Below are 14,845 nucleotides of genomic sequence, written 5' to 3'. Positions count from 1 at the left end.
TAATGTCTACCTGATCTCCCTTATCCACATACTTGACAACCTTCTGCAAAATCTCCAAAGGTTTGGTGAGGTCAGACTTTCCTTTGCCAAACCAATGCTGATTTCCCTCAGTGGGCTTTGTTCCTCAATGTGTTTAATAACACTTTCTGCTCATTTATCTGGGACCAATTTAAGCTAATTGGCATGTAATTCTCTGAGTCCCCTATGGAGTCCCTTTTAAAACTCTGAACTTGGCCAATTTGTTGTTAAAAATGAATTCTTTCCGCGTTGCCAAAGCACCTTGCTGCACCATCCTGCTGCAGATGTAGGAGCAAAGGAGGAGGAGGCAGGGACATCCTTGCTGTCCTCAAGTGCACACCAAGAGCATCTCCTTCCAAAAAGCAGGAAAATGTTGGCTGTCTATGAACATAACACGCAGCAAGTAAGGATCCACAGCTCCCCTAAGGGTCTTGATTGAGGGACTGAAGACCACTAGTCAAAAGTTCTTGTCCAGTGACCAGACAATATAAAAGATTTCCTTCTGATTCAGTTTTCTGGTTAACCAACATTTGCATATTATTGAACCGAGAACACAGTAGCTTTGCCAGGCCAGGCCTAAACACCAGCAGGAGACAAGGTGGGGCTGCCATTAATGACAGTGTGGCTTCCAGAAAAACCTGGAAGTGATGTCACATGTCTCTAGGAATGGACAGAAACCCTATGGTAAAAACATAGATTTTTCAGAGATTTCTAGAGAGGTGTGATGTCACTGCTGGGTTTTTCCAAAAGTGATGTCATGCCGTTGCTACCAACCTTAAAAAAAAAAAATTCTTTCTCTCGCCAGCTGCTGGAGTCCCAGTGGGAAAGGCCTGCAAGGGGCAGGAGATCTCCCACCCCTAGCAGACACATGACAATCCTAGGAAACTGACACAGATCCAAGCTACAAGTGACGAATTACACTTGCCTGGCAAGTGAACAGACTCACATGTATTCCTCCCTGTTCACTTGTGCTCCACTTGTGCTCCACTTGATCAAGTGGAGCACAAGTGAATGACAAGTGAACAGGGAGGAATACACGTGAGTCTGTTCACTTGCCAGGCAAGTGTAATTCGTCACTTGTAGCTTGGCTCATAGTCACACAAAACTCTGTGCTTAACAAGGAGCTACCTGGAAGATCTAGAGCAAAAACTTAAAGACTCCAAGACCACTTGATTATTTACTCCTGCTCAACTTCTGAGGCCTAATCCCTGCTAACTATCCATGAACATCCTAGAAACAGCTGACACATTTTTGCAAAACCCTGATTCTCCATTCAAGGATCAATGCCTGAGCAGATATACTCTCGCATACATTCACCCCATTTCTGAAGGCTGTACCTGCAACAGATCCCTGAACTTCTCCTGTTGAAGAGCCAAGAAAGGGGTGGTTGAAACAATCCTGCTCTTCTTTCACGGAGCAGAGAATTGGCATGTTTATTTTTATTTTATTGACTTCATTTAGTGTTTCTCATTCAGACTCAAGATGTATTGCAAAGTTATCTTGATCTTTTCAGCACCATTTTGTAATACATACAGTGAAGAACAATGCAGTGACTTGATCACACCATTAAAGAACAACGGATCCAGAGGAGTTAGCCATGTCAGTCTGTAGTTACAAAATAGTAAAGAGTCCAGTAGCACCTTTAAGACTAAGCAACTTTATTGTAGCGTAAGCTTTTGAGAACCACAGGTCTGTTTGTCAGATGCATCTGACAAAGAGAACTGTGGTTCTCGAAAGCTGACGCTACAATAAAGTTGGTTAGTCTTAAAGGTGCTACTGGACTTTTTACTATTAAAGAACAATGTAATACAAATAGTATAGTGCATCCCACAAAATGGATTTCACAACTGGAGCACAATAGCCAATCAAGAATGTGGTATAAAGATAAAGGTTACCTAAAATACTTGCAGGCCATCAGAATTAGAAACCTATTGCTCTTATATGTGGTCTTCCATGCCCCGATTTCTATCTAGCACTGCCTAGGTTTAGCTTTGCCATTCTCCAGGTGCGGCCTGCCAATCTCCCAGAATTACAACTGACTTCCCAGCTACAGAGATCAGCTCCCCTGGAGAAAGTGGTTGCTTTGAAAGGTGGACTCTATGACATTATATCTTGCTGACGTCCCTCCTCTTCACAGACTCCACCTTCAAATCTCCAGGAATTTCTCAACCTGGAGTTGGCAAGCCTAGCCAGTCTACATGCCTACTGGGCCAGGTATCCCAGAATATTCCACTGAGGTTACTCTGCTTAGCTGATCCAGCACTGCTTGCAAACTAGATCCATGTTGACTAGAAACAGAGCCTTTTTTGCAGTGGCCCTAACCTTAGGATACATTTTGTTGATTTATCAGGGGAGAGGTAAAGTTGAAATATTTCAGTGTGGTTTGTTGGTTAAGAGCACAGGCAGGACTCTAATCTGGAGAACCGGGTTCCTTACTCCTCCACTTGAAGCCAGCTGGGTGACCTTGGTTCAGTCACAGTTTCTAGGAGCACTCTCAGCCCGCCCACCTCACAGGGTGATTGTTGTGGGGATTGTAAACTGCTCTGAGTGGGTGTACTGTTAAGTCATCCTGAAGGGCGGTATATAAATCTAATATTATTATTACTTAGGAGGCTGACCCAGAGGGTTTGTAAGAATTCCATCCTTGGTCTGATATTGCTCGAATCATGCCATTTTATTCTGTTTGATATTTTTATTTGGTTTTTATATAACATTGTAGCCCACCCTGAGTCTTCTGTTCAGGATAGTTTGAAAATGTTGGAATAAAAGAAAATCAACCACTGCTTTAACACAAAGTCATTAATGACACCATCCTCAGCACAGCAATACCTTTCTAAGTCCATTGAAGTCAATGGGGTGCTTAGGATTGTACTGCCAGTGGATTTAAGACATTCGAACCCAGACCTCTAAGTCCACCACACTTTCATTTGGTGCTGCCCAGCTCCCAGGAAACCTGTAGACTTAACAGAGAAGAGGTTTGAAACGACTGCTTTAGAAAAATATTCCCCCTCCAAAAAAACATTCTCCAGCTCTCTCCACACTTCCATTTTTTCCTCCTTTAATTGCTCGTGCCCTTTTATAAATTAATCAGTTCACCAAGTGCCTTACAAGGCATTTTGTACTTTTAAGTTTCTTTGTAGCTGCAATTGATCTAAATGAGTGGCTGAAGACCAGTCATGCTTGCAACATATTGGATAAGGGTTTTTTTTGTTTTTTTTAAAGTGGACCAGACACATTACTTCCAACTATGGTCAAATAATTTGGCTAAAGAAAAGCTTGCACAATGTAAGAAAGACAAGATCTGATCTTTGCAGCTAACCTGAAAAAGCAAGAGCTGAATTATGTCAGCTATTTATAATTGCATCCAGGCGAAGATTGGAATGCAAAACGTCACCTTGATTTGAGGTCATTTCATGAAATATCTTTTGCCTCCGTTAAGCTATTTAACCTCTTCTGTAATCCTCCCTGAGCCAATGACTGGCTGGATAACCTTTGGCAAGTCTCCTGACCTTGTAGATCCCTTGGTCAAAGTAGCTGGAAAATTTGTTAAGCCGATTTTTTCCCAAGGAGCGAGAGTGGAGAAGCTCCCACACCAAGCTAAGACGTGGAGTGAACACATCACAGTTCTCATCTTGTCCACAGCTATAACATGCCTTCATTCCCCCCCCCCCCATGAGATTATGGAGTCATCCAGCATGGACTCAGGCTGACATTTCCAACAAAATCAATGATATTTGAACAAAACAACTTTTTTTTTTTTACTAAAGCAGAGCAGGACCCAAAGCATAATGTCTCATCTTTCCCAACAGCTTTCCATAAAATGATCTAACTTGAAATCAGAAGATACAAAAGTAAACAGAACAATCAATTAAAGCCATTACGACCAAAATTCATTATAGCAAAACTAAAACAGTGCTGGGGGGGAGGGGGGGCATCAACATAAAATGGATGGGGCCAGGTATACACCCCAAGAGAAGGAAATATTCATTGCCACCACCAAGAAAGCCCTGTCAAAGATGCCTGAAGGGGTGGAGGAGGAGGAAAAAAGGGCTCAAGGAAAGGGCCCTTCTTGTAGGTCTGCCCTGGCCTAACTCCCCCTACACATACACATCACCCAGGTGGAAGAGCCTGCCCTGCCAGATCCACAATTCTTGGCTGGGCATTTTAGCAAGCTTGAATATTTCCTGCCTACAGTTGCCAGTCTCCAGGTGGTAAGTGGAGATCTCCCGGAAATACAACTGATCTCAAGGCAATAGAGATCAGTTCCCCTGGAGAAAATGGCTGCTTTGAAGGGTAAACTCCAGGGCTTTTTTCTGGGAAAAGAGGTGGTGGAACTCAGTACTGCACAATGACATCACTTTGGGTCAGCTGGAACGAGGGGGGGGGGGTTAAAGTTTAAATTGCCCTCGGCGAAAATAGTCACATGGCTGTTGGCCCCGTCCCCTGATCTCCAGAGAGAGGGGAGTTTAGATTGCCCTCCACACAGCGGCGCAACTCCCCTCTGTCTGGAGATCAGGGGGCGGGGCCACCGGCCATGTGACCATTTTCAAGAGGTGCCAGAACTCTGTTCCACCATGTTCCTGCTGAAAAAAAGCCCTGGTAAACTCAATGGCATTATGCCATTCTGAGGCCCCTCCCCTCCTCAAACCCCACTCTCCCCAGGCTCCACCCCCCCCCAAATTTCCCAACCTGGACCTGGCCACTCCTCACTTAGGACTGGGGGGTGCCCCCAGGGGAGTAACCAGCCCAATAGTCTTAATGGCCAACCCAGCCCTACATTCCTGCTGAAATCTCCGAAGCAAATGGAACATGAAGTGAGGCCTTTCCCAACAAACTCAAAGTTACAAGCAGGTCCATCCAATAGTTAATATGGTGAAATTGTCACAGTGACACTGAATCTGGGAGAACAAGGTTCAAATCCCCATTCTGCCTTGAAGCTTGCAGGGTAACTGTGGGCCACTCAAGGTCTGACAGGGTTGTCAGGTAACCCCTGGCAACCAGTGGGAAGAGATCACAGTGGGGGGGGGTGAGGACCGCACTTATCTACTGCCACTGGCCTGCGCCAATGACACAATTATGTCACTTCTGGAAGTGACATTGTCACATCGACAGCATGCCAGAACCAGTCTGGGTTTGGGGCAAGAACTCTATGGTTCTTGCTCCCAAACCATAGCTTCACTACTGACATGACGACACTTCTGGGCACAATAGGGTGGCCAGTTCCTGGTTGGGAAATTCCTGGAGATTTGGAGGTGGAGCCTGGAAAGGGCAGGGTTTGGAAAGGGGATGGACTTCATCTGGCTATAATACCATATAGTTCACCTTTCAAGGCAGCCATTTTCTCCAGGGGAACTTATCTCTGTCACCTGGAGATTGATTTTAATTCCGAGAAATCTCCCATCACTGCCTGGAGACTGGCAACCCTAGGCCGCAAAAGTAATTATGTCATCACATTGCCAGCAATGTGATAACATCATCAGCAATTTACCTGCTGTTATGGGCCCTTGATGATGATGTCATCACATTGCTGGCAATGTAAGGTAATAGGGTCGCTCTAGGAACCAAACAGACTGGATCCAAGTTGCAATGCCCCATCCAGAAAAAAACAATAACAGTACATAGCTCCTTTGGAAACCCTGGATCCAAAACGGAAATGGATTTTTTTTTCAGTGCACACCTCTAGCAGCGCCCCCCCCCCCCCCGGGGCAAATAGCAACTCTCTAGGGCCACCTGAGGTCAGAAAAATGGGACGGAGGAACTGCAGCCTCTGCTCCCCATGTGCGATGGGCCTGATCCAAACTGAGCCCTCCACATGTGTGGGAATTAAGTTCCAAGCAGGGAACACTCCGGAAGGTTGACTTGCTTGAACCAGCTTTCATTCCAAACCGGAAACCTCATGATAAGCTTCTCTCTCTAAGCCTTAAAAACATGCTGCTAATTTGCTCTGTTATTCATTAACATGAAGGTCTGTGTTCTCCTCCAAGCCATATTGTCTTTTCTTCCTGCTGCTGGCTGGCAGAGGTTGAATGAATGAATTTATGTGCGGTCAGAGACCATTACAATGGCAATACATCCTTAACAGTCAATAGAATAATTAATTCCAGCAGAAAAGTGTAAAGGGACATAGAAATACATTTGGCATTTAAAATCTTAAAAGACACATTAAAATGTATAGGCAGAGGTTGTCATCACTGACTAAAGTCCTTGCTGTTGTACCTTCACAGCTGACTCTGCTCCAAAGCACATTTGCTGTGATCAGCCAATGAGAGCTCGCCTATTAAGGGGCTGTCAAAGCCCTCACAGGGCTGAGTCCATAAGTAGGTTATCCTGGATTCCTGGGGCACACTGCCCAACTCCTAACGGTACAATGAGGCTGGCTGGATGCACATAGAGAGCTCACTTCCAACCTCAGCTTCTCTCTGGGCTTTACGTCCTGTTCACTGAGAGCTAAGCTACAAGAGACAAATTACACGAGGATGCACACGTGAAGGGAGTCCTAACGTTAGCCAGGATGCTGAGTTTTAAAAGAGATCGGAAGGCTGTGTCAATTTCCCCTCTCTACTGAGCCAGCAAAGATCACTCCTCAGAGTGTTTGTTAACTTCCTCTTTGCCTCCCAAAGACTCTGTCAGTTTCATCTCCCTTTGTAGGAGGTGAAGGGGAAATAAACAAACCCTCTGAGGAGTGATCTTTGGCAGCTCTGTACCCCTCTCCTTTTCCAACCTGGATTTGGCAACCCTAAATGAAGTTGATTAAATGTAGGTCACTCTCTCAGCCTAGCCTCACAGGGGTTTTGTGAGGCTGAAATGGGAGTGGAAGTAAATATGTCACTCTGAACTTCCAGGAGGAAAGATGAGATGATAATTTAATAGACAGGGGGAACTACAGGACCAGCCAATTTGATCTTGGCAGCTCCAGTGGCTGGGCTGCATTTAATATTTTAAAAATGACAATCAAGTGATCCAAGTACAGGTATAAGCTGACCAAGAATGAGTGTTCATTATTTTAAACATGAAATCATACATTGAACTTAAAACCGACCTAGAGTGTCACAGGGTTATTTTCCATGTGGCAACTCTCAAGCGCCTCACTGTAAGAGACCACAGTAACTATCACTTGAAAGTTGGCCAACAATATCAGAAACTGAAACAAACATCCAGAGGAGTTAGCCGTGTTTGTAGTAGCAAAATCAAAAAGAGTCCAGTAGCACCTTTAAGACTAACCAATTTTATTGTAGCATAAGCTTTCGAGAACCACAGTTCTCTTCGTCAGATGAATGGATGGCAGAAAGAAACTGGTCAAATATAGAGGAGGAGAGGGGAGGGGAGGAGGAGAGGAGGGATGTAAACAACTCCTTTGATATGGAGATGCAGGCAGCTCCTTTTGATGTGGGGATCAGTTTGCTTGTGTAAAGGTTCAAAGGAGTTTGCCGTGTTAGTCTGTAGTAGCAAAATCAAAAAGAGTCCAGCAGCACCACCAAGACCATACAATTCCACTGCAGCACAAGCCTTCGATAACCACAGCCCTCCCCGCCAGATGCATCTGACAAAGAGAACCATGGTCCTCGAAAGCCCACGCCAGGTGCCACTGGACTCTCCCCGACCCCACCTCTGTAAAGGAAATCTGTTACCTGTGATAACGTGATAACCATTCATAGTCCCTATTCAGTCCCAGCTTGACAGAGTCAAATTTGCATATGAATTCCAATTCAGCAGCTTCCTGTTAGATTTTGTTTTTGAAAGGTTTCTGTTGAACTACAGCAACCTTTAAGTCTTTGATGGAATGTCCTGGTAGATTGAAGTGTTCTCCCACTGGTTTCTGGACGTTGCCAGCTAACCAGATTTCACAGCGAGACGGGGAGCTGGAGTGGGGACAAAGCTCTTGTTTCCTGTCTTGCTGTTATAGGATTGGATACATTTCCAATGGCAGAATGAAACTTTCCTGCTACCCTACCATGAAATGATTGCCATGAAATCCTTCTCCTGGGGCACAGAGGATGCTGAGAAAAGCCACAATGGGGTGGGGACTGCAGCCGGAAGAGGGAATTGGCAGAAATTTCCAAATTAATCTAGATACATAAGACACCTGCAAGATGAGAGACCCAAGCCTTCTTCAGTCCCACATCTCAGCTACAGACAAAAGATGCTATTGTACAAGAAATAAAACCTCCAGAAAGACACTACAATCAATATAAGACATGCAGGCTGATTCTGCATTCGTTGGATAATGCACTTTCAATGCACTTTATTATTATCAATCGTTTGAGGTGGATTTTTTGTTCCGTACACACAAAAATCCATTCCAAATGATCTAAAAAGAGGATTGGAAGTGCATTATCCAATGTATGCGGAATCACTGCATTTATGCCAGATCACTTTGGCAGCAGTATGCAAGGATTATTAAAAGTAACCATAACAAAGTCACATGGTGTTCCTAAAAAAAACCCTGGGTAATTCTTAGATTCCCGGCCAACCGTGGTTGGACCTGGAAACCGTGCATCCTAATAATTGCTCTTTGGGACTCCTGTAAGTGTCTCTTAAGCCACTAAACTCAGTGACAGCCAATGAACAATTGCTTACAGAATCTTTCTTCAGGGTTTTATCAGCAGGCAAATTACAAGGGGTTTCAGCCACCTACAGGCATTGTCCATGTTTGGATACGCAATTGAACACTTCAGCTTATCAAAACCACCATCCTGCACTTCCTCATCTTTTTGATTTTCTACAAGATGTGAAATCTTTCAGGTTTAAAAAGAATCATATTTTCTGGCAGATCAGCTTTTCACAGACTTGAGACCATCAATGCAAAACTTCCTTAGAAAATAATGTTTAAAACAGCTAGGACCTCACTGGGGAAGGGGCAAGTAGCCCTCTTGCCAAACTGGGCTTCTTTCAAGCACACTTTGTTATTTTCATATAAAAGCAGTTGCCACAACTTACTCTATGAGAGAACAATAAAGCAATTCCTAGGGGCAATTTTGCAGGGAGAAAGGACAGTCCTCTACACACACATGACATTCTGTTGCCCTCATGACTCACTGGACTTGATTCCCACATTACAAAGTATACAGATTGGGTCAAGGTAACAGTTGGACACAAGTTTCAGGTCCTCTTCAATTCTTGCATGCAGAGTAATGAACTGAGATCAGGATAGCCACCCCACCTCCTCACCCCCAGGATATTTTCTCAACCTGAATGGGCCAAGGCTCACTGTTTGGTCCACTGGAGAACCCCACACATATCCCAGGATTACAGGAGGGCACACTATGTAGCTGTACACAGCTTCTTTCTTACAATAGACAAATCCCATATGTACAACTCAAGATAGACATTTTTTCTAGTATATGATTATTATAGGTGGCAATTCTCCTTCATATGTTAGGAGATGGAAGCATTAAAGAGAAACACCCCTTGTCCTACAACTTTATTCAAAGTTACTGCATTACCGAGAAAAGTTCATATATATTGTGTATACGCACACACACGTGTGCGTGTGCGTGTGCGTGTGCTCAGCAGCCACAAAATTATAGACTCTGTTTAATAACTGTACATGTGGGGACTAAAAATTATTTATTTAATTAACCAAAACATGTATTGGTCACCTTTCTACCTTGTAGATGCTCGTAAAATAACAACAACAAGATTAACAACAATAATAAAAATGGGCCCCTTTTCCCTAATTTAAAGCACTGTTAAAGAGAAAACAGCCGCTACAGAAAATGAAGTTAATTAAAAGCAGTACTGAATTATGTGGAGATTTTATTGTGGCCAACTCTTTCCACTCCAAATATGGGCCAATCGCCAGTGAAACCCCAAGCAGAGTTACTCTAGCCTAAGACCATGAATTCCAATGAGCTTAGCTGGGAGTAACGCCACTTAAGACTGTGGCGTTGCACACTCAGCTACAAGCCACTGTCAGATTGCTGAAGCCAACACACGAACTGTAAACAGAACCCAAGTCAGTTCATGCCCCCTCCAAGGTACACAGAACAACGCACCTACAGGACAGCCAACATGTCAAGGAAAAAACATGCCCTGCCTCTTTAACAGAGGCTTATTTATCAGATGTTATTTACCTCCATGCCATGAGAAACTTCAGCTGTCCATTTCCACACATTGAAAGCTTTATTAAAGGGACTTGACATTTCTTATCCGAGCAGCTGACAATCTAGAAACTATGTTATCAAACCAATCCCTGATAAGAGAGAGAGAACAACATACCCATGTTAAGGCTGCCGTAGCTGCCAGCAAAGACCTCTTCTTGCAGCATCCAAGCGGAGAACTAGACCTTGAGGCTCAAAGCTCAGCAGAGGGAGAGGGAGGGACACCCCCAAATCTTGCTTCTCCGAGCCACAGGCAAGACTACACACGCTCTCTCAAGTTGCCTGTATCCCAAACCCTGACTTTGCAGCCCCTCCTCCTTTTCTGCCTTCATGCTTCTTTGAGGGCATTGGGTTGTCCCTCAAGTTTAACAGCTCTCAGCTGTCTCAGTTTGCCAGCTTAATCCTCGATTAGCTGAGCTCCATCCCTTCCAGACTGGGCAACTGGAAGCAGGCCACAGGGATTGGCGTTCTCAGCCAAACTTCCTGGGAGGCCTCGCAACAGGCTGGCCCTTTAAATGTAAGTGGGGAAGCCCTCCAGGTGTTTTGGGAACTCAGTTTGGCAACATTCAGCAGGTGAAGTTCTCCTATCAATTCCACTGTTTTGATCCCCCTGGTGCTCTTATGTTAGAAATCTGTTTCTGTTGCCTTTTTACTCTATGTTAACATGGTTGTTTGACCACCTTGATCTTCTCTTGAAATGCTGCTTCATTGTATACCTTATACTTTACTTATTTATTTATTATTTCATATTTATATCCCGCCCTCCCTGCAAGCGGGCTCAGGGCAGCTAACTGTATTTTTAGTGTACCGTTTTCAAATTTTATAATCCACTTCTGCAAATTGTTCTGATATACTATTCTAAGTGCATTTTTTAAAATGTGTAATCTGCCTTTCTTGCAGGTCAGATTAGAAATGGGTTAAGTAATTAAATCCTTCCTCGCCCATCACTGTGAGGGGAAAAGCTATGCCTATGGAAATCCTATCTTTGGACTCTGAAAGGGCTGGGAGGAATATATCCAAAACCAGCTCCTTGGTGCTCAAGATTTGTCAACGGACCTTCTGCTTTGTATGTTTTGTACACAGAAGATCCCAGGTTCCCAGAAGGTCCAGTGAAAAGAATCAGAGAACAGGTGATGCAAAAAGTCTCTACCTGAGACCCTAAAGAGCCACTGCCAGTCCAAGCAGACAAGACTGACCTCAATAGACGAATGATCTGACTCTCTATAAGGCAGCTTTGTGTATTAATTAATCGTGACAATTACTTACAGGATTGCCAAAAACCTGACCGTTAAAAAGAAATCTGAGCCAGTTTGCAGAATTATTTGTGCGAAAGCCAATATTTTAATCTCCTAGTCAGACTTTTTTTTTTAAAGTTAGAATTCTTTTCCAGAAGAAAAGGGAGCTGCTGTGGCATAGCAGTTAAAGTGTCGGACTAGGATGGGGCAAGATCCATGTTTGAAGCTATACTCTGCAGGGGACGGTTGGTAGGCAATCTTGGACCATTCTCCCTCTCTCATCCTAACCTGCTTCACAGGACAACATGAGGTTAAAATGGAGGAAGGAAAGAACTCCATGTGCTGCCTTGAACTCTGTAAAGGAAGATATATTGTTGAGGGCTTTCATGGCCGGAGAACGGTGGTTGTTGTGGATTTTCCAGGCTGTATTGCCGTGGTCTTGGCATTGTAGTTCCTGACGTTTCGCCAGCAGCTGTGACTGGCATCTTCAGAGGTGTAGCACCAAAAGACAGAGATCTCTCAGTGTCAGTGTGGAGAAGATGTTGGCAGGTAATTTATATCTACTCAGGAAGGTGAGTTTGGGCTGAGTCATCCTGTAAGAGGATGACACTGTGACACAGAGATCTCTGTCTTTTGGTGCTACACCTCTGAAGATGCCAGTCACAGCTGCTGGTGAAATGTCAGGAACTACAATGCCAAGACCATGGCTATACAGCCCAGAAAATCCACAACAACCATCTATAAAGGAAGGATGGGATTTAAAAAAAAATAATAAAACATGGTTTAGGATACATTCTTGAAATATGTAGCTCACACAAGGTCACTAAAGAGCTAAGCTGCTATGCACATCATTGCAAATACTGTTGGCCCAAGAGTGGGCATGCTTCCTCTTTAGCCACACTTCATAAGTTTGGTTCAAATGAACAGTAACACATCAGCATCAGTGGGAGTATTTTCTGTTTCCTCTTCCAGTGCAACTCTGCCCCCCCGCTCCCAAGATAACCATCACCACTAGCCACTGGTGCAAAGAGAAACCTTTTGCCATTAGGTCTGCTCCTGTGGAATCTAAAGTTCCTGGCTCATATTGTACCCTACAGTTAGACCTCAGATAGGTTTTCCAAAAAGAATGTCACCTGAGCTATTCGAGGTGTCTCCAGTGTCAAGTTTGCAAAAGTTATGCTTGCTGAAATGTCTTTTTTGGCAAGAAAAAAAACACATGAGGAACCACGTTGTTGATGAACAGAAAAAAGTACAGTGCCACAGTAAACATTGTGGATATATTAAGAATGATTGTGATACCTGCAGAAGAATATACAATAAGAATTAAATATAGTTCAAAGATTCCAATGACTAAAAAAATAAAAAAATTGCAAAGACAGGAAGCCAGACATAGTCCCGTTTAAATTTATTCTTCTTCTGTGTACTGTATACAAATACCAAATAGACAAAAATGTGCTAACCTCTTATGAAGATGAATATATTCACTGTCTTGTATAACAGGGAAATTTCATTCAAACACAATCAAGTTTCTTTGTCTTTGAACAAGTGTGAATTGTCATTACTCAATCATGGTAGTCTTTGAACTCTAATTATTATTGTATATTCTTTTGCAATTCTTGCAATCATAATTCTTAATATATTCATAGTGTTTGCTGTGGCAGCATATTTTTTTTCATTTTGTCAGAAAGCCATAGATATTTTGTAACCAAAAAGCTCTCGATATGTGCCTGAGATGTCATTTCTATTATGCTTAGAAGCAATATTTTATTTTTCAGTATCTCTGACTGAAACTTCACAGCCATTATGTATCTTCAAGAACAAACCTAATTTCCCAGTTAAATAACCTGTGTGTGCAGTTTTTCTAGTGAGTTTCAAACCGTGCAATCCTATACATGATTACCCTATTTTGAGCCAATTGATTTCCATGAGTTTCTGCATAGGATTGCATTGCCAGAGACTTCTCTCATTTTACATGAAAGCCTTGGGACAACATATTTAGAAAGACGACCTAGGAGCTGTGTGATTCGATATCATAAATTGACAGAGTCAGGCAACCAGGTGCAGGCAAGCATGCCATCAATTCACAACCAACTTATGACAACTGTAGCAAGGGGCTTTCGAGGCAAGTTAGGTTTGCCATTGCCTTCCCTGGCAGAATCCAAGTACAGACCCTACTTAGCTTCTGAGATCTGATGACCGGACTATACCAAGGGTGGCCAAACTTGCCTAATGTAAGAGCCACACAGAATAAATATCCGATGTTTGAGAGCCACAAGACATGATGCATTGAAGTGACTTCAGATGAAGAGGTGGGTTTGGGGGAGTGACATCAAAGAAAGAAAGAAAGAAAGAAAGAAAGAAAGAAAGAAAGAAAGAAAGAAAGAAAGAAAGAAAGAAAGAAAGAAAGAAAGAAAGAAAGAAAGAAGGAAAAGAGGGAGGGAAAGACATGGAAAGAAAGGAGGAAAGGGAGGGAAATAAACTAAATTATATGGCCACGGCGATACTCAGAGACCTTCAGGAGCTGCGTCCTGGTTTTACAGCTTGGCTCTCCATTACAGCTGCAAGACCAGAATGCTTACATTTCCCATCAAAACTTGAGGGAAGCTGACAAGTGTCCAACCTGTGTAAGGCGTCACTTGTAGCTTGGCTCTCAGCCTCAGTCCATGCAGTCTCTGTTAAAGGATCTTGGACAGCAACGGGAAACCTCTGTTTTCCTGAGACAGTGGGGATCCACTCCTCATAGAACCAGTTTGGTGTAGTAGTTAAGAACGCAGGACTCTAATCTGGAGAACCGGGTTTGATTCCTCACTCCTCCACTTGATGCCAGCTGGGGGACCTTGGGTTAGTCACAGCTTCTAGGAGCTCTCTCAGCCCCACCCACCTCACAGGGTGTTTTGTTGTGGGGATAATAACAACATATGGTTGTTGTGGATTTTCCGGGCTGTACAGCCGTGGTCTTGGCATTGTAGTTCCTGACGTTTCGCCAGCAGCTGTGACTGGCATCTTCAGAGGTGTAGCACCAAAAGACAGAGATCTTCACTGTTTGACACTGAGAGATCTCTGTCTTTCGGTGCTACGCCTCTGAAGATGCTAACTCACAGCTGCTGGCGAAACGTCAGGAACTACAATGCCAAGACCACGGCTATACAGCCCGGAAAATCCACAACCACCATCGTTCTCCGGCCATGAAAGCAACATACTTTGTAAACCACTCTCAGTGGGTGTTAAGTCATCCTGAAGGGTGGTATATAAGTCGAATGTTGTTGTTGTTATAACCGACCCAGGGAGCTTTGATTCTCAAAAGTCCATACGCTGGAAATCTTGTTAGTCTTTTAAGCACTGTTGGACCCGGATCCTCGACTGCAGACGAACACGGCTACCCACCTGAAATTGGGGATCCAGGCTCTGACTCTATAAAAGGCAACTGCATCATGTGAGATTTTTAGAATATATTAATTTAATTTATTATATTTATATTCCGCCCTCTCCGCT

Source organism: Eublepharis macularius, chromosome 16 (assembly GCF_028583425.1).
Source record: "Eublepharis macularius isolate TG4126 chromosome 16, MPM_Emac_v1.0, whole genome shotgun sequence".
Taxonomy (NCBI): Eukaryota; Metazoa; Chordata; class Lepidosauria; order Squamata; family Eublepharidae; genus Eublepharis; species Eublepharis macularius.
This window is presented reverse-complemented; position numbering follows the sequence as displayed.